At 30.9% G+C, this 20820-nt stretch overlaps 1 protein-coding gene across 6 annotated transcripts in view; it reads right to left on the bottom strand.

Annotated features, from left to right (window-relative positions):
• ZMYM4 (zinc finger MYM-type containing 4) overlaps nucleotides 1–20820 on the bottom strand; it is a 119287-nt gene that overhangs the window by 84136 nt on the left and 14331 nt on the right. The gene's annotated exons all lie outside the window — the stretch shown is intronic.

Here is a 20820-nt window from a genome sequence, read left to right as displayed (position 1 = left end):
GTATGGGATTGCCTGTCATCGGGGGGAGGGAATAGAGGGAGGGGGGGATAATTTGGAAAAATGAATACAAGGGATAATATTATAAAATATATATATATATAATAAAAAATTATTAATTTAAAAAAAAAGAAAATAGCTGTTCTTTAATGTTTTCAACTGCTAATCCTTACACTGAATAATCATCACAAATTTAGAGCTACAAGATTCCTTAGTCCAACCTTGTAATTTTACAAATTAAAAAAATCAAGGTAAGAGAAGATAAGTGACTTGTTCAGTGTTACAAGCATAAAATGGTACAGGTAAAGTTCAAGCACAGGCCCTAGTTCAATGTCACTTCTAAAGCTTAAAGATTTATCTGCTTTAATCTTGTGCAATTTTATACTTCAAATTCAAGGCCAAGTTTTGGTCAGTGAATGTTCTATGTCGATGCACTAAAGCTTTTATGCTGTATTTAATCAAAGTTGCTTAGTAGTCAAAATAACTCCTGAGGATAAACCAAGCACTTTAGGAGGCATATAAAGCTAGTAAAATTATCTAATTTACCAGAGTAATTTGGATTATTTAGAAAAATGGCTTTAACTCAAATATAATTGAATTGTCATAGAATTCCAAAATATACAAGCAATTACAAAAAAGCTAGACAGTTAAATCAAGAGTAGGCTATTATTATAGTCTCTGCCTATCTTTAAGTATTTCTGAGATAGGACATAAAAAACCTAAATATTCAGTTATTTAAGAAAAAAGATTTTTATATCTGTCTTGGCTAAAAGTGTTTTCAAAAAAACCTCTGATCCATCACCAAATTATACTTCAACTTTTCTAACTTAAGTATTTAATTACATATTACCATAACAGTGGCTTATTACATTTATATAATGCTTTATGGTTTACAAAGTGTTTTATTAACATTATTTTTCTTGATACTTACTTTTTACTTGATAATCCTGGAGAGCATATCACACAACAGCTAATTTATTATAATAATATTATTATTATTAATTATTTAATTATTTGGTAAGCATTTATTGAGAACTTGCCTTGTGTCAATTATTGTGCTAAGTTCTGGAGCCACAAAGAAAGGCAAAAGCAGTCATTTCTTATGAAGCTCATGTTCCAATAGGAAGAAACAATCAATCTGCTATTATTTATTAAGCAAATACTATATCAGGAGCCAAAGATGCATTATGCTTGTAACACTAAACAAGTCACTATCTTCTTTAAACCTCGGGGTTTTTTTATTTGTAAAAGTTGCATTCCAATACAGTCCAGAAATACAAATTTTAAAAGTTTACAGGGGCAGGTAGTTGGTGTAGTGGATAGAGCACCTGTAGTCAGGAGGACACTGAGTTCAAATCTGAACTCAAAACACCTGTGTGACCCTGGGCAAGTCACTTAATCCCAATTGCCTCAGGGGGAAAAAACAACAGACACAATATATATAGGAAAGGATCATAGTAATCTAATGTTTGACAAACCCAGAGATTCAATATTTTGAAACAACAACAACAAAAATCACCATTTGAGAAAAAGTTGCTGGAAAAACTAGAAAGTAGTTTAGCAGAAACTGGGTATAGAACATCTCACACTATCATATCAAGATAAAATCAAAATAGGTACATGATTTAGACATAAAAGCTACTTTGGGGAGAATGAAATATTTTACTTATTAGATTTATGAATAAGGGGAGAATTTATTACCAAACAAAAGAGAACATTACAGACTGTAAAATTGATTAATTTTTATTAACATCAAATTAAAAGATTTTGCACAAATAAAATCAATGAAGCCAAGATAAAAATTTTATTGCGAGTCTTTGATAATGACCTTTTTTCAAATATATAGAGAAATAAGTTAAATTTATAAAAATGAGAGCCATTCCCAACAGATGAAACAATATGAAAAAAATGCTGTTTTTTTTTAATTACAAAATGCAAATTAAAACAACTCATCTCACACCTATTAGATTGGCTAATATGACAGAAAAGGAAAATGACAAATGTTGGAATAGATATGGAAAAATAGGGACAATTAATGTGGGTTAGTAAAGTTGTAAATTCAGCTTTGGAAAGCAGTTTGGAACTATGCTATAAAACTATGCATATTCCAATGAGATAAAAAGATAATGAAAAAAGAGCTCTATGTACAAAAATATTTACATAGCTTTTTTTTTTTTGTGGAGGCAAAGAATTGGAAATTAAGGGACATTCTCAATTGGGAAATGGCTAAGGAAGTTGTGATATACGATTGTGATGGAATATTATTCTGCTATAAGAAATATGAATGGGATGTTTTCAGAAAAACCTGGAAACTCACATGAACTGATGCAAAGTGAAATGAGCAGAATCACAAGAACATTATATACAATAATAGCAATACTGAAAGATGATCCACAATGGCTCTTCAACAATGAGATGATTCAAACCAGTTCTAATTGTTCAATGAAGAAGAGAGCTATATACACCCAGAGAGAGAACAGTGGGAATAGAATATGGTTCACAACATAACATTTTCACTTTTTGTTGTTATCGACTGTTTGCATTTTCTTTTGCTTCCTTTTTTCTTTTCTTTTTATTTTTACTGGTTTGATTTGATTTTTCCTGTTCAGCATAACTATATAAATATGTATGCATATATTGGATTTAACGTACATTTCTACCTTGTTTAACATATATTGGACTACTTACCCTCTGGGGAAGGCATGGGGGAAGAAGGGGAAATTGAAACACAAGGTTTTTTTTGCAAGGGCTGATGTTGAATTGTCCACATGTTTTGAAAAATAAAAAGCTTTTAATAAAAAAGGATGACCCACTCTGAATGACTTAGCTCCTTCTCAGCAACAGAATGGCCCAAAACAATTCCAAAGAACTTATCATGAAGAAGCTATCCACCTTCAAAGAAAGAACTGATGGAGTATGAATAAGATTGAAGGGCAATTTTTTTTTATTATTGTGTTTGGGGTTTTTGGTCTGTTTTCTCTTTGCAACATGGTTAATATGGAAATGTTTTCCAAGACTATATTTGTATAACCATATCAAACTGCTTGCTTTCTTCAGGAAATTATTATCAGGAGTGCAAGGATCAGCAATGGTTTTGTGAAAAAAAGTGATGTTTGAGCTGCATCTTAAAAGAAAGGGACTTCATGAAGCAGAGAGAACTAGTTTCATCCACATTTTACAGATTAGGAACCTGAGAAAAATTAAATCTCTTGTCATACATAAGATAGCTAGTAAATGAAAGATCAGGAAAAAAAATTTCAGTCTTCTGATATAAAGTCCAATATTCATTACACTATGCTGTCTCTTTATTTCTATATTATGTGGGCACTGCATGTAACAAAAAGGATAAACATTCTACTTCTCAAAGAGTTTGCAATCCAGAATATGTCAACTTGCCATTTATTCCACTATCAAAAGGAACAGAAGTTACTACTTTATAATACTACCCACAAAAATCAATGTTTGGTGAAATAACTACCAAATAACTATCAAATACTTCTCTAAGTACTTAAGAAGGAATTTTTTTTCTCAATAGAATACTTTCAGAACTGTAAACTTTGGACCCAGAAGATGGGTTAGTAAATACTAACAATAAACAAGTGTGGAAATTAAATCTATAAATGACTTCAGGAATGCATTCCTTGGGTATGTCTGCAGAAAGTTCTCTGCATTGAAATGCTATGCTTCTGAGTTTTTACATCTGTTCTATACTTTTTCGATCCATCCTTCACTGTCTTTCCAACATTCTTGACTTTAATAAAGCCATAGAATTTTTGAAGCTGAAAAGATTATTTTAAAAGTTTATTAATACTTAATGTGCAACAAGAAAATGGTATTTACACACATATATTGTATCTAGGTTATATTGTAACACATGTAAAATGTATGGGATTGCCTGTCATGGGGGGAGGGAGTGGAGGGGGGGGGATAATTTGGAAAAAATGAATACAAGGGATAATGTTATTTTAAAAAATTGCTCATGCATATATACTGTGGGAAAAAAATTCTAAATAAAAAAAAAAAGTTTATTTATTTGACAAAGAGTTGCCTAAGGCCTAGATGTTAGGTGATGTACCTAATGTGATACATATTAGGAGAACTGAAACTAAAATCCCCATTTTTCTGAATCCTGCTGATGTACTTCCTTACTACTCCACTGCTCTCCAGCTGGCTACCTCCTAATTTGTCATAAGTGATTTGGGGATTACAAACTAGACAAAATCAATTTTGAAGAAAAGTTTGAAACAAAATTTAATAGTCTCTCAGTGACCGACCAAGGGCTCTCCTGTAATCACAGATGGCCACCTATGACATTTCTTTGGACTATTTGAAGGTCTTTTCATTTCTTTCCTTGTTTTTGACTATTCCAAAGTCAAGATTGTCAATGGGATGACCACAAGCTAAACACCAAAATATTATAGACAGTATCATAAAAAGCAGTATCATAAAAGATAGATGCCAAATGAATGGTACAAACTGAAGAGCTATAGGAATCAACAATTGAGATAAATGAGAGCTGTGAAGGTCAGCGAAGGTTTCAAGCAAGGGAAAATTTAACCTCAGGAACACGACTGTGATTTCTGACACATTTGCAAGATGAGGCTGATGATTTTCTTTTTAACTGTCCCAACTTCCTGAAATGGGTTCTACCTCTTAAAAGTCTTTACTATCTTCAAGGCTCAAGTCATGTTCTATCTCCTACAGGAATCCATTCTCCTAGGAATAAAGAGTTGTTTTCCTCCTTAAATTATCATGTATATTTATCTGCTTACATGTAGTTTCTTCTAACAGAGTTTAAGCTCAAGGACAAAGCATTTTTCATTTGATTTTTGTCTTTGTATCCAAAACACCATGCTTAATACATTAGTTTTTTGGCTTAAATGAAAGAAACTGAGTGAATAAGCTTCAAAATATGGGCATGATAACCAAACAGGTTAGGGGAAGGAAGAATATTCCATTTTAGAGGAAAAGCGTAAGGTAGATGTAGAGCAATTTAGAAAGTATATTGGTGACAGTCAAGACAAACTGAATGTGGATAAAACATAGCATTCTCACCTTTTTTGTTATTGTCTGGATTTTTTCCCCCTTTTGGTCTCACTGATGAATTTGGAAATGTGTTTAAGGAGAATTGCACATGTTTTAATCTACATTGGACTGCTTCCTGACTAGGGAAAAGAAGGAAGGAGGAAGAAAAAATTTTGAACATAAGGTTTTCAAAGGTGATTGTTGAAAACCATCTTTGCATATAACTGGAAAAATAAAAAATTATTATTTTAAAAAATTACAAAAAAAATCCAAAGTAACAAAAACCCCGAGAATCTACTCAATGTAATTGATACACTAAGGGGATCAATCTGAGCCTAATACAAATTCCACTTTTTTTATGTAGAGCTCAATTTTTTCTTCAAGAACATAGAAAACAATTACTTCATATCTCAAGTTGCAACCTTTTCATAAGCAAACCAGAGTAAAATTTTTTCAGGGTAAAATGCCACAGCTGAGGATAGAGGAGGGCGGGTCTCTATAAACACACTACTCCTCCCCCCTTTTTCCTCCTAACTCTTCTACCTTTCCTGGAGTTTCAGGAAAATGAGGCCCAGTACCCACAGAAGCTGTTGAGAGCCCAGACTCCCTAAGACAAACAGTCCAAGGCAAACACTTCCACTATTTTATTATAGTATTTATTAATTTCTCGATCACCATCTAAAAAGGTTTACCATTTTTTTAGCTTTCTCTTTTTATGTATGACTTTACAATGTTTTTGAGAGTTGTGCTCCAACTCCATTACCCTCTATAATCCCATAATGCTCAATTTTGCAAAGAATGGTGATTTTTAGCAATGTATGTGTAACATTATAGTTATACTGATTGTAGTACAATCAAGAAAGCAGCATGTTTTCTTTGGAATAGAACAGTAGGATACAATTCTAAATTCTATTATATAATAATTAATAATAATAAGCTGAGATTCTCCATTAACAGGAATTTTGAAGTTCTACAATAAATTATAAAAGAAGCTTATACAACGATCCCTATAACCTCAATGTTCAGTACCAATGAAAACATTACTGAATTATAATGGTAATTTCAGTGTTTAATTTATTTTATTATATTCTAATTCTCTGAAACAGGATACTTCATGATGTCTATTTGAGAAACTATACATAACTAGAATATTTTGTTAAACAAAACAATTCATTTCCTAATCATGCTGGCTACCAAATCAGCTATTACACAAAGATCATTTTAATCAAAAGATATATGAAAAATTTCAACACAGTCTAGGAGGCAGGTAACTTGTCAATATGTAAAACATTTTCTTTGAAAAAATGTTGTAAAAGATCATAATAGATGATACAAAGTTTGAGTTGCTAAGATTTAAAAGTATCCAGAAATCACTCTTCATATAACCACAATTATGTTAAAATCCAGGGCTAACAATAAAACATATAAGACTCTGATACATAGTTGAAACCATTACACACACACAAAAAAATCTAAAAATATTTTCTTTATAAAAATGTTATAAAATGAATGTCATATACTTAAAATGAAAAGCCAAGCTATAAATAATATTCAGAGATTTATGTAAAATCCTTTTATTTACTCTACTTCATATGTAGAGATGCCTTTTTATTGATGTTTGTTCAGAATAGAAAAAATAAACAACTTTAAAAAGGGGAAAAAAAACATTCCATATGCTTAACTAAATAAAATCATTACATATTTTACTACATGGGCAAAATGGGTCTGGGGAAAAAAAAAAAGGAAGTTACAAAAAATAGCTCTTATTAAATATTTAAGGACAAAGAAATAGAAAAGAACACAATAAATTATATAAAGTTTATGTCTATAAATATCTTTTTTTTAAACAAATATCATGTTAAGAAAAAGCATGATATAGTGAAAAGTATTTGATTTGTAGTCAAAATATCCAGGTATAGACTTTAGCTCAGGCTATATACTAGTCTTAAAATTTAATCTTTCTGATAAGTCTCCTAATTTGTAAAATGGAAGTATCCACATTTATGAGAGCCAAATGACATGTGAATATCTTTAAAGCACATTTAAAGACTTTTAAAATAAGTATAAGTTACTATACTAACTTTTTGGGGGAAAATACAAATTTTTTTGAAAGTTAAGCCTTTCTGATATATTTTAAAACTTTAATGAGATGTTTATTTTCCATCAAAAACTATAAGATAGACAGTTTTTCCTTACTTTTATTCCATATAAGGCCTGAATTTTAGTTGAAATTAAATGGCTAAATAGTTTTGGGATTAATTTGTGAATTATTTTCTCTATTAAAACTATGCAAACTGCAATTATATTTGCACTTTAACAGGAAAAAAAAACACGAAACATAATTATTTTTGATATGTAAATTACTAAATATTTATTAGTCTATCCATTCAATTTTTAATAGCATATAATGTACCCACCAGCCAAGAAAGACAGCAATTGTGAAAGTCAATGAAGACATACAAAGTATATTACTTATATCAATAAATATAATTCCAAAGATCTATCAGGTCAACAAAACAGATCCCTTGCAACTAATTAGATGTTGAGTCTCTATACAAACTTAAGCTAATACGGTCATTGGAAACAAGCAAAGCCTTATCAACTATCAAAAATAAAATACATTTTAAAAAAAGAGACAGGAACAAACTCTTGAAAAATTTTTTTTCAGTCGCTAAGATCTCTGGAAAGCCATTTAATTATAGATTCATTGGTTAAAAAAATTGTCAGCAAATAAAATTAGGAAAAAAAATAAACAACTTTACTCTTAAGATTACACATTCCTAAAAGGATACAGTTGAAGAAAATTTTCTCATTTTTCATACATCTTTTCCAATTGGGAGAGCTCAAAAAGAAATTTTTAAAAATATAAACTACAATAAAATCTGAAATCTGCACCAGAAGAAATTAAACTCTTCTATAACATTTTTTAAAATGACTCAAAATAGTGTTATTCTGCAACTGTCTGCTGTGCTAAGCAGAAATTAGTATTAACATAGCCTCAAAGCCATCTTTTCCTCCTTTCTTTGTAAACCTTGAGACCATCCTTTATATTGTATTATCACATTAGACTTTTTGATATTTAACTTATATTTATGTGGCAGCCAAGTGGCGCAGTGGATAGAGCACCAGCCTTGAATTCAGGAGGACCCAAGTTCAAATTTGATCTCAGACAGGACCAGGAAATCATTATATACTTCAACAATAATACTATATGATGATCAATTTTATGGACGTGGTCATCTTCAACAATGAGATGAATCAAATCAGTTCCAATAGAGCAGTAATGAACTGAACCAGTTATGCCCAGCAAAAGAAGTCTGAGAGACGACTATGAACCACTACATAGAATTCCCAATACCCCCATTTTTGTCCAACTGCATTTTTTATTTCCTTCACAGGATAATGGTACACTATTTCAAAGTCCAAGTCTTTTTGTACACCAAGTAACTGTTTGGACATGTATACATATATTGTATTTAATTTATACTTTAATATATGTAACATGTATTTGGTCAACCTGCCATCTGAGGGAGGGAGGTGGGGAAAGGAGGTGAAAAACTGGAACAAAAGGCTTGGCAATTGTCGGTGTTGTAAAATTACCCATGCATATATCTTGTAAATAAAAAGCTATAATAAAAATAAATAAATAAATGAAAATGTCTGAACCAATTCATAGCTCTACAAACATGCTCCAATGTGTCTACATTCTTTCAACTCCCCAAATAATGATCATTTTTTACTTCTATTCTCTTTCTGGTTCTGATAGTTGTGAGGTGGAAACTCGGATGTTTTAATTTACATTCCTTTGGTTAAGAGTAACTTGAAGCATTTTTTTCATAGGACTTGGATTTTTCCTTTGAGACCTGCTTGTTCAAACCCTGAGAATACTTCTGTATTACACAATGTATTAAGAGAATGGCTGTCATTCTTAAATTTAGCTAAATAAATTCGTTACATAATTTTGGCTATCAAACCTTCAAAAGAGAAATTTATTACAAAATTTTTTCCCAGCTGACTGTTTCCTTTCTAATTTTAACTTCCTTGGTTTTTTTTTTTGTATAAAAAACTTTCAATTTTATATAATGAAAATTATTATTTTCTATCAACTTCTATCCCTTAGCTCATTATGAATTCTTCCCGTAACCACAGTTAAAAGAACATTATTTCCTTCCTTGATTCTCTAACTTGTTTATGATGTGACATTTTTTTGAGAGGTTATGAATCCATTTGGAGCTTATATTGTTATAGCTTATGAAATGTTAGACTATACTTAATTCCTACTATACTTTTGAATTTTTTCAGAATCCAAAAGATTTTTTGAAGACAGAAAATGAAGTTAAGAAAATGTATAGTTGTAATTGCTATACATTTTCTTAACTTCATTTTCTATCTTTTTAAAAAATTCACTTTGCTCTTTTATTCATTTATTTCATTTGTTTCAGGATTTGAGGAAATGAAATATTTGTGTTGGGACTTAAGGTGGACCACAAAAAAAATTGGGGTTCCACACTGGTATTGCAAGGTGTCTCAAGAATTTGTAGATTTGGACCTATCTCCAAATCAAAGAGCAAATATTTATTATAATTATAACTCCAATTAAAGTGTGCTAAATTCCAAAAGTAGTTAAGCAAAGAACCAGGAGCAAGAAGGTAAATTTATAGGGACCAGATATTTCTTATCACTGATATAATACTAATTTTATGGCTTGGAGGTGACTTTGAGGAGTGGTTTGGTTCTGATGCAGTGCCCATAGTTCTCTGGGCAAAGTTAATGGGGAGAACCTTCTGGAGGTGTGTTTTTAGGTTTGAAACATCATTAGGTCAAATGGGGCAATTTTGATCTGTAACCTTAAGCATTTCATTATTATTGCTCATTAGTCTCAAAAACCTAGTGATCACAGACCAACAGACTGTTAAATGATAGCTAGCAAGATTTGATCATATAGAGTAAGGCAGGATAACCTGAGGGAAGAAATACATCATTTCCAACTAGAGAATTCCCAAATCCAGATGCCTTTAAGATTATTGCTAGAGTTAAAGGTTCTGATAAAGGCCTCATCTCCAAAATATACAGAGAATTGACTTTAATTTATAAGAAATCAAGCCATTCTCCAATTGATAAATGGTCAAAGGATATGAACACACAATTTTCAGATGATGAAATTAAAACTATTTCCGCTCATATGAAAGAGTGTTCCAAATCACTATTGATCAGAGAAATGCAAATTAAGACAACTCTGAGATATCATTACACACCTGTCAGATTGGCTAAGATGACAGGAACAAATAACGATGAATGTTGGAGGGGCTGTGGGAAAACTGGGACACTGATGCATTGTTGGTGGAGTTGTGAAAGAATCCAACCATTCTGGAGAGCAATCTGGAATTATGCCCAAAAAGTTATCAAAATGTGCATACCCTTTGACCCAGCTATACTACTACTGGGCTTATATCCCAAGGAAATACTAAAGAAGGGAAAGGGACCTGTATGTGCCAAAATGTTTGTGGCAGCCCTTTTCATAGTGGCTAGAAGCTGGAAGATGAATGGATGTCCATCAATTGGAGAATGGTTGGGTAAATTATGGTATATGAATGTTATGGAATATTATTGTTCTGTAAGAAATGACCAACAGGAGAAATACAGAGATGCTTGGAGAGACTTACATCAACTGATGCTAAGTGAAACGAGCAGAACCAGAAGATCATTATACACTTCAACAATGATACTGTACGAGGATGTATTTTGATGGAAGTGTATATCTTCAACATAGAGAAGAGCTAATCCAATTCCAATTGATTAATGATGGACAGAATCAGCTACATCCAGAAAAGGAACACTGGGAAATGAGTGTAAACTGTTATTTTTACCTTCTGAATCCAATTCTTCCTGTGCAACAAGAAATTCGGTTCTACACACATATATTGTATCTAAATTATACTGTAATATATTTAACATATATAAGACTGCTTGCCATCTGGGGGAGGGGGTTGGGGGAGGAAGGGAAAAAATCTGAATAGAAGTAAGTGCAAGGGATAATGTTGTAAAAAATTACCCATACATATGTACTGTCAAAAAAAAAAAAAGTTATAATTATAAAATAAAATAAAAATTAAATTAAAAAAAAAAAAGATTATTGCTAGAGGGACAGCTAGATAGAGCACCAGCTGTGAATTCAGGAGGACCTGAGTTCAAATGTGACCTCAGACTCCTAATACTTCCTAGTTTTGTGACCCTGGGCAAGTCACTTAACCCTAATTGTCTCAGGGGGAAAGATCATTGCTAAATTATCCCTAGGATCACTGTCACTAGACATCACTACTATAGTGCTAGATTAAGTTCTTTGAATAAAAAAGCATTACTATAATCATTTACCCTAATAAAATAGATCAATAGGTTGCTTCTCAAAATCCTATATTTATATTTCATTAGCAGTTCTTAGTAGAAAAGGAGAAAAAAATATTTCAGAATAAAAAACCTTTCTTCAAAATGAATAATATTAATAATAAAAAAGAATCCTAAAATAGAAAATTTCTCTGAACTACAAAGAACATGCTACATAGCCATTCATTATTTTCAAAATGAGAAAAATGAAACACAATACCAATTCTGTTAAAATATAATTCTACTTAAATTCCTTGGAGGTAATGGTAATTATTTGTAAATTTGACATTAAACATTTTAATACAAAGCTAAAAAATAAAAACTTAGTTTAAATACGCTTTTTTCTATATGAATATTAAATAAGAACTTTTAATTAAAATTTAGATGAATTAGATAAAAATTTGTAAAGTAAAATTTCTTCTAATGAATCATATAAAATAATAGGTAATATCAATATAAACCAGATCTGCAAAGCGCTTATCTTTTACATTTATAGAACATTGTTAACTTAAAATATGCTATATTTAATATGTAAAATAAATATTTTAATTTTTTTAAATTATCAACCATGTAAGATACCAGTTTTACTCCTATTTTAGAGATGAAGAAACAGAAGTTCATAAAAGTTAAGCAATTTGCCCAGGATTACACAGCTTAAGTGATAAGACAGTATTTAAATTCACATTTTCCAGATTCCAAGTCCAGCTCTCTATGCACCTAGTCTTTACTGCCATTTTAAACAAAAACAAATACCAAGAGGTAAGAGACAAGATGGTAGAGTAGTAGGAAGAATTACAGATAAGATCTCACTTAAAATTCTTCTATACAGACTCAGAAAATGAACCAGACTGGAGAGAATGTAAGAAAAGACACATCAGTGCATTGTTGGTGGAGTAGTAAATTGGTGCGACTGTGGAAAACAATTTAAAGTTAAGCAAATAAAGTAACCCTAAAGCCCAAATTCTTTGACCCAGAGATTGTATTACTTTTAGACCAAGGGCTTATTTTAGCCCAATAAGCTTATATAGGGCTTATACTACAAAGACACTAATAACAAAAACTATTTATGAATAGCACTTTTTGAAATAAAGAATTAGAAACAAATTATATGCTTTTCAACGAAAAAATGGCTAAATACACTGGTAGATGAATGTAATACTACTATGTTCTAAGAAATAAGATGACAAAAGTACAATGTCAAGTTCTACATCTACTTATGCAGATGTAATTAAATCAAGGTTTATACCCAATGATTACAACAATGTAAATTTGTGTAATTAACAATGAAAATTGTTGAAATTAACAATGTAAAGTTGTAAAAAACAAGTACATCTCAAAAGAAGGTATCGGAATACACTTCCAATATGTTTATGCTTTTTTTAGTTTTCTGATCAGTTTGCTGCTTCCCTTCCCCCTTTTGTCTTTAAAAAAATACTATTTGTTATGTGGAATGTCTTTCTGGAAGGGTGTAGGGGAAGAAAAGCTTCAGGGAAACTTGGTGATATTTAAAAAAAAAAAAAAAAAAAGACATCAATAAAAACATTTTTTTTTTCAAGTGCAGTCAGTAAACAGAATCCTGATTAGGAAATCCAAGAAAAAAGTCCTTTCTCCAGATTAAGTTGGTTGCCTAAATTTAGTCTTTTAGGAAATAAGGCAACTGTCGGCTACATTTACAATAACAAATTCAGGTTTTTAAATTAAGCTTTTATACTAATTTTAATTTATAAAGTGGAAAAGTGCCACCAAAAAAGGGTGCTTTACAATTCTTATAAATTAAAAAAAGGCATCTCTGGATTGCTGTTCCTTGACTAGGCATGTGGTGTTATGGAAAGAGGTCATTAGCAGCCAATCAACATGTCCTTCTCAATTTAAAATTTCACAACACAAACGGTTATATAATTAATCCACTAATATTTATTGGATGCCTTCTGCAAAAAAAGTTCAAGCATTTGTGCCTACCTTAAAAGTAACCTATGTAATTAATAGGGACAGGAACAACAAAGAGCTAGCCAGTCTGCAAAATACCTGCAACAGGAAAAGCTTTCAACAGGAAGAAAACCCTCTAGAGAGCAAGAGAGCCATAGAGTATCAGATTTAAAAGAACTACAATTCGAGGAGGGGGGGGGGAGGGTGAGACCATAGAGTTCTTATATAAAAGGCAGCTCCATCTTTTTCTATAGAGCCCCCTAGCGGCTTTTACAAACTTATCGGCTCACTGCCTATAACTTTTTCTTGGCAAAAGGGCTGAGGACTCATTATATTAATGTTACTTTGGAGCAAAGTATTTCATACAGTTTGTCTAATACAATCTGTCTCCTTTCATTTTTATTTCTAAAACAATACAAATACTTTTGGAAACACATGACCTTTTTTGATTAAAATACACATTTAAATTTAGTAATGTAGAGTTTAAATAAGCCTATAATAAATTTTGAAGCAGCTATGAAATGCAGGGGATGATGTGCTGGATCTGGAGTTCCAATGGATCTCAGACATTTACTATCCATGTAGACCTCAATTTCCTTATCGTAAATGAGGGTAATATCACTTACTTTCCAGTATAGCTAGGTGGCCCAGTGGATTGAGTACCCCAGAGCCCAGAGTCAAATAAATTCATCATCTTGAGTTTATGTCTGACCTCACACACATATCAAAGCTCTGTGACCCTAGGCAATCAGGTAACATTGTTTGCCTCAGTTTCCTCATCTTTAAAATAAGCTGGAGAAGGAAATGACAAACCTAGTATCTTTCCCAAGAAAACTCCAAATGGGATTATATAGGACTGAAACAACTGAATTACAACAAATTCCCAATTTGTTACCACAAAAAAAGATAAAATGAGATTTTAACCTTTAAGGAAGGAAGGAAAATAACTGGGAAAAAAAAAAAAGAACATAATTGTTTAAAAGATTTCTTTTTAATTAATTAGTTAATTTAATTAATTTTTACAAAAATTTTATGCATAGGTCATTTTCCAGCATTGTGAAAAAGATTTCTTTTAAAGGAAATCATAATAAATGCTCCAGACTTTATGTAATTAAAACAAACTGATTCCTTAATACACCTTAAAATTTTCATGGAAAATGATATCCAATACAATGCCAAGAAGATTGAGACTGTAGTATAGTATAGTATATTTAATAGTCTAGAAGCACTTTAACAGTAACAAAATAGTGGCTGCAATACTCCAAGGTCAACTTTATCTAATTAATGTGATTTTAAATCTAAATTTTTCTGTTTGGCCATTTTCAGTCACAATGGCCACTATACGGAATTTTAATTATACAAAAAAGAAATGTCGGATTAAGACTGTAATAATATACAAACTCTGTATCAAATATAAATAAAGAAGAAATAAAATTATAATAATCTACAACCCAGGATTAAGGACACTAATGCATAGTAGACATTGTTACCAAATAATAAAACAAAACAAAAATTCCAATTGCTATCAAAATTACCAAGTCAATTACACACATAACATAAAATAAAATTTAAAAATACAAAAATATATAATTAGAGTAAAAAATGTGATGATTGAACCAAGTATTGTCTTATCTTCCAACAAGGGAAAATTATTGTGAAACAATACACAATACTATTGTCTGTTCTTTGGTCATACACTCTTTTCCCTTGCCTGTAAATATGACAGGTAAAATTTTCTATGTTCCCCTAATTAACTATAATACTACACTTTATGTCTAAAACTTTACCCATTTTGATTTTATCTGGGTATGACAGTGTAAAATGCCATCTGCATCCAGAGAAACAATTATGGAAACTAAATGCTGATGAAAGCAAACTATTTCCACCTTTTTTTTTTCCTTTGGCCTTTTTTTCCCTCATGGTTTTATCTTGCACAACATGACAAATATGGAAAATAGGTTTGGAAAGGATTGTATAAGTTTAACTTTTATCAGATTGCTTGCTGTCTTAGAGAGAAGAGAGAAAGAAGAGAGAGAAAAAAGTATAATGCAAAATCTTACAAAAATGAATGCTGAAAACATGTATCACTACATGTATTTGGAAAAATAAAAGACTACTAAAAAAAATTGAGAAAACAGTACAAATAAAAAAATGAATAAGACCTTTGACCATTATTATCCTGGTGACCCTTACCTAGAACTCCTCTAAATTAACATTATCTTTTCAAAAAATATAGTACCCAAGAGTCAACAACACAATCCAGATGTGTCCTGATCATGGCAGAACAGCACACTTGGAGTCAGGAAGACTCATCTTCCTGAGTTCAAATCTAGCCTCAGACACTAGCTTTGTGACCCTGGGTAAGTCACTTAACCTCATTTGCTTCAGTTTCCTCATCTGCAAAATGAATTGCAGAAGGAAATTACAAACCACTCCAATATCTTCACCAAATAATAACAACAGAGGGATGAAATGAATGAGAACAACAATACTGGTATTATTCTAATAATGTTACACAGCTATGAATTCTGGAATTCTAAGGGCTACCTAAAGAGCCATGATATGTGATGGGCAGTGCTGCTGTAGCAATTACCAATGAAGAATTATAAACTAGAAGAAGGTAATATTAGAAACATAAAATAACAAAAAAGAAGGGGGGGAGGGTAATTGTATTTTAATGATGTTAGAAGTAAGAAGTAGTAAAACAAGGCTTGGAAGGAGGAATACTCTATAATCTTATTCTCATCTGAACTGGTGAAAGAATGAGTGTACATGTGCACATACATACACACAAGACTTGGATACAAAAATAATTCACTTAAAAGGGAAAGGGGAAGTAAGAGGAAGGACAGGTTAAAGGAAGGATAAATTTTAAACTGAAAAAACTCTTAAAGAGGGGATAGAAAATAAATATTTAATTTTTAATTAAATTAAACAAATTTTGAAATAAAATTTAAATTAAATATTAATTAAATAATATTTAATAATATAAAATCCCCCCCGGGGTTAAGTGACTTGCCCAAGGTCACACAATTAGGAAGTGTTAAGTGTCTGAGACCAGATTTGAATTCAAGGCTGGTGCTCTATCCACTGCACCACCTAGGTGCCCCTAATAGTATAAAAATTAAAAGCATAAAAAAGTACTATGGAGAGAAATATACCATTAACAACTAACTGTAACTATAAATGTGAAGTAAATAAACCCTTAAATGGAAAAGGACAGAAAAACAGGTAAGAAAGCAGTAAATCTAATAATATGTTTATAAGAAACATATTTGAAACAAAATGATGCAAAGTTAAAATAAGGTGCTGGAGCAAAATCTAAATCTATAATGCTTCAGTTGAAGTTAAAGAAAAGGAAGAAGCAGTGACTATGATGTCAAAAAATTAGCAAAAACATAGTAAGAGATTAAAATAATTTAAGTAATTGTTGAAAGGTATCATGGATAACAAAGGATATGAACAGATAATTTTCAGATGAATAAATTAAAACTATTTCTAAATTACTTGATCAGGGAAAAATGAAAATTAAGACAACTCTTATACTTCTCGAATTGACAGGAACAAAATAATGATAAATGTCGAAGGGAATATGGGAAAACTGGGACACTATTACATTGTTGGTGGAGTTGTAAACTGATTCAATCATGTTGGAGAGCAATTTGGAACTAAAACTATCAAACTGTGCATACCCCTTTGATCCAGCAGTGTCTCTATTGGGCCTGTATCTCAAAAAGAACATAAAAAAGGGAAAAGGACCTACATGTGCAAATATGTTTTAGTAGAGGCAAAGAACTGGAAACTAGGTGGATGCTCATCAGTTGGGGAGGGGAATGGCTGAATTAGTTATGGTATATGAATATTATTATTCTATAAGAAACAATCAGCAGAATGATTTCAGAAAAGCTTGGAGAAACTTCATGAAATGAAGCTAAGTGAGCTGAGTAGAACTAGGAGAACACTGTTCACAGTAAAAAGAAGATTATAGGATGATCAATTCTGATGGACATGGCCCTCTTCAACAATGAGATGAACCAAATTAGTTCCAATAGAATTGGACCAGTTACACCCAGCGAAAGAACTCTGGGAAATGAGTGTGAACCACTACATAGAATTCCCAATCCCTCTATTTTTGTCTGCCTTCATTTTTTATTTCCTTCACAGGTTAGTTGCACACTATTTCAAAGTCTGATTCTTTTTGTACAGCAAAATAACTGTATGGACATGTATACCTATATTATATTTAACTTATACTTTAACATATTTAACATGTATTGTTCAACCTGCCATCTGGGAGAGCGGGTGGGAGACAGAAGGGGAAAAACTCGGAACAAAAGGTTTTGTAATTGTCAATGCTGAAAAATTATCCATGTATATATCTTGTAAATAAAAAGCTAAAATAATAAAAAAATAAAGGAACTAAAATAGGCAAAAAAAAAAAAAAAAAGAACGAATGCTGAAAACTATCTTTGCATATTTTGAAAATAAAAAAGTACTATTTAAAAAAAAAATAAAGTTATCATGGACTAGGTGTCAAATTCACAGTAGTGTCACCAAAGCCATATTAAAATATAAATGTGAAATATTTAACAAAATAAACACTCAATACAACATAATGTTAAATCAACATGTGGCCTATGAGGATACATTCCTATTTGACTTACAACAGTCTGGAACAAATATCAATTCTAAATATATATATGTACCAACAACACAGCATCTAAATTCTTAAAGGGAAAGGAAAATGAGTTATACTGAGAAATACAGTGCAAAACCATAATAATGAGAAATTGCAATTTACCATTCTTAGACTTAAATAACCTAAAGAAAAAAAGAAATGAAGGACTAAATAGAATTTTTTAAAAAGTTAAATAAGATAGATCTTTGGATATTATTAAACAGGAACAAAATGGAGTATACATATTTCTCAGATGTGCATAGAACCTTCACAAAAACTGATCGTGTATTGGTACATAAAAATCTCACAAGCAAATGTAGAAAAGCAGAAACATTAAATGCATCTCTGACAAATTATAATTCAATAAAAATTATTCTCAATAAGAGTCTCTGAAACAGATTAAAAATTGGAAACAAGATAAACATTTCTAAAAAATATGTGGATAGGGGAAGTTAGGTGGTGTAATTGAGGTAGCACAGCCCTGAAGTCAAGAGTACCTGAATTCAAATCTGTTCTCAAACACTTAACACTTCCTAGCTGTGTGACCCTGGGCAAGTCCCTTAACCCCAATCGCCACAGCAAATAAATAAATAAAAATATATGGATCAGACAACAAATCATTGAAACATTAACTTCAATGAAGATAATGACAACAATCAACTAACATACCAAAATTTTCAGGAAGCAACTAAAGCAGTAATTAGGTGATATTTTATATCTGCAAATGTTTCCATCAATAAAAGAGAAAAAATAGATCAACATAGCAGGCATACAACTAAAAAAAAAAAAAAATAATAATCCTAGACAATAAATGAACTGAAATCCTTCAGAAGAATCTTGAAAATCAAAGATTAACAAAATGAAATTAATATATAAAACAAATGTGGTTTACAAGGTACAATAGATGTCCACTATCACCATTACCATGGTATCAGAAATGGTAGTTATAGCAATAAGAGAAGAAAAAAATTTTTTGTTTAAACACAGGCCCACTCCCAATGAATCTAAATTATAATTTTTTTGCATGATGAACTAAGGAGAATAAACTAAAAAATAAAATGAAACATAACAACTTCAGGAAAGTTGAGTGATATAAAATAAAATCACTTAAGCTATATATATATCTATGTATGTATGTGTGTATATATGTATATATATATATATATATATATATGTGTGTGCATGTGCATATATATATGTATGTATGTATGTATATGTATATCTCCCTCCAAAAAAGCTAACAGTAAGAGCTAAAAAGGTACATTTCATTTAAAATAGCCAATTATTTCACTCAAATAATCAAGATATACATAAGAACTATATGAACACTCTTTATAAAAATAAATACATCTATGACCAATGTGATGGCCTTGGCTCTTTTCAAGAATGAGATGATTTAAGGTACTTCAAATAGATTTATGATGGAAAGACCCATCCGCAATCAGAGATGACTAGGGAGACTGAATGTGTATCACAACATAGTTTTTTCACCAATTTTTTGGTTATTGTTTGTTTGGGGTTTTTTCTTTCTTTCTCATTTTTCCCCTTTTGATCTGATTGTTCTTTCACAGAATAAATATGGAAATATGTTTAGAGGAATTGCATGCATTTAATTCATACAGGATTACTTGCTATTTAGGAGAGGGATGAGGTGAGGAACACAAGAGTTTGCAAAGGTGAATGTTGAAAACTATCTTTGTATGTATTTTTTTAAAATCCTATTATTATCTTAATAAATAAATACATCTAAACAATTAGAAAAATGTTAATTGCTCATGGGAAGACCAAGTCAGTATAATAAAAGTGACAATATCGTCTAAATTAATTTACTTATTTATTCAATACAATAGCAATCAACTTTATTGAGCTAAAAAAAATTTACACACAAAATGTCAAGAATATCAAGGGAATTAATGAAAAGAATTGGCAAGGAAGTCTAATTCTACTACAAAGCTATATTCATCAAAACAATTTGGTACTAAGTCTAAAATAAAAAGATTGATAAGTAGAACAAAATAGGTAAAAAAATATGTAGAAACGAAGTTGTCAAAATGTTTGATAAACCCAAAGATCCCAACCATTAGGTCAAAAACTCAATATACAATAAAAAGTGTTAGGAGAATAGAAAAGCAGTCTGACCAAAACTAATATAGGCTAATATCTCACCATATACCAAATAAATATATGACTTAAGAGATGAAAGGGTAACATTATAAACAAATTGGAGGAATGAAGAAGAAATTACATATGAAGTAAAAAGGACTCTTCTGATTACATAAAATTAAAAACTTTTTGAACAAAATTAACTCTGATAAAATTAGAAATAGTTAAATCAGAAAAAAAAATATTTGCAGCTCATTTCTCTGATTAAAGTCTCACTTTTAAGATCTATAAGAGAAAGATTCAAATATATAAGAATAAGAGCCATTCCCTAATTGATCAATGGTGAAAAAATATGACTATGTCATTCTGGGAGAAAAAATGTGAGAAAATGCTCTAAGTCCTTAATAATTAGAAAATCCTACCTCACAGTCATAAGATTGGCAAAGACTGGGGGAGGAGTGGAGAAGAGGGATATGAGAAAACAGCCACTTTCAAGCAAGTAGAGCTGATTCATGGTCTAAAAGTTCTGGAAAGCAATTTGAAATAGTACCTAGAAATTTATGACACAGTTATATCACTAACAGGCCTCAATCCCCAAATGATCAGAAAACTTTTTGAAAACACCCAGACATACAAAAATATTTACAGCCATTATTTTATGGTTGAAAAGAACTGGTGGGCAATGCCATCAAATAGGAAACAGTTGAACA

The sequence above is a fragment of the Sminthopsis crassicaudata genome, chromosome 3 (assembly GCF_048593235.1).
Source record: "Sminthopsis crassicaudata isolate SCR6 chromosome 3, ASM4859323v1, whole genome shotgun sequence".
In the NCBI taxonomy this organism is placed as follows: Eukaryota; Metazoa; Chordata; class Mammalia; order Dasyuromorphia; family Dasyuridae; genus Sminthopsis; species Sminthopsis crassicaudata.
This window is presented reverse-complemented; position numbering and strand designations above follow the sequence as displayed.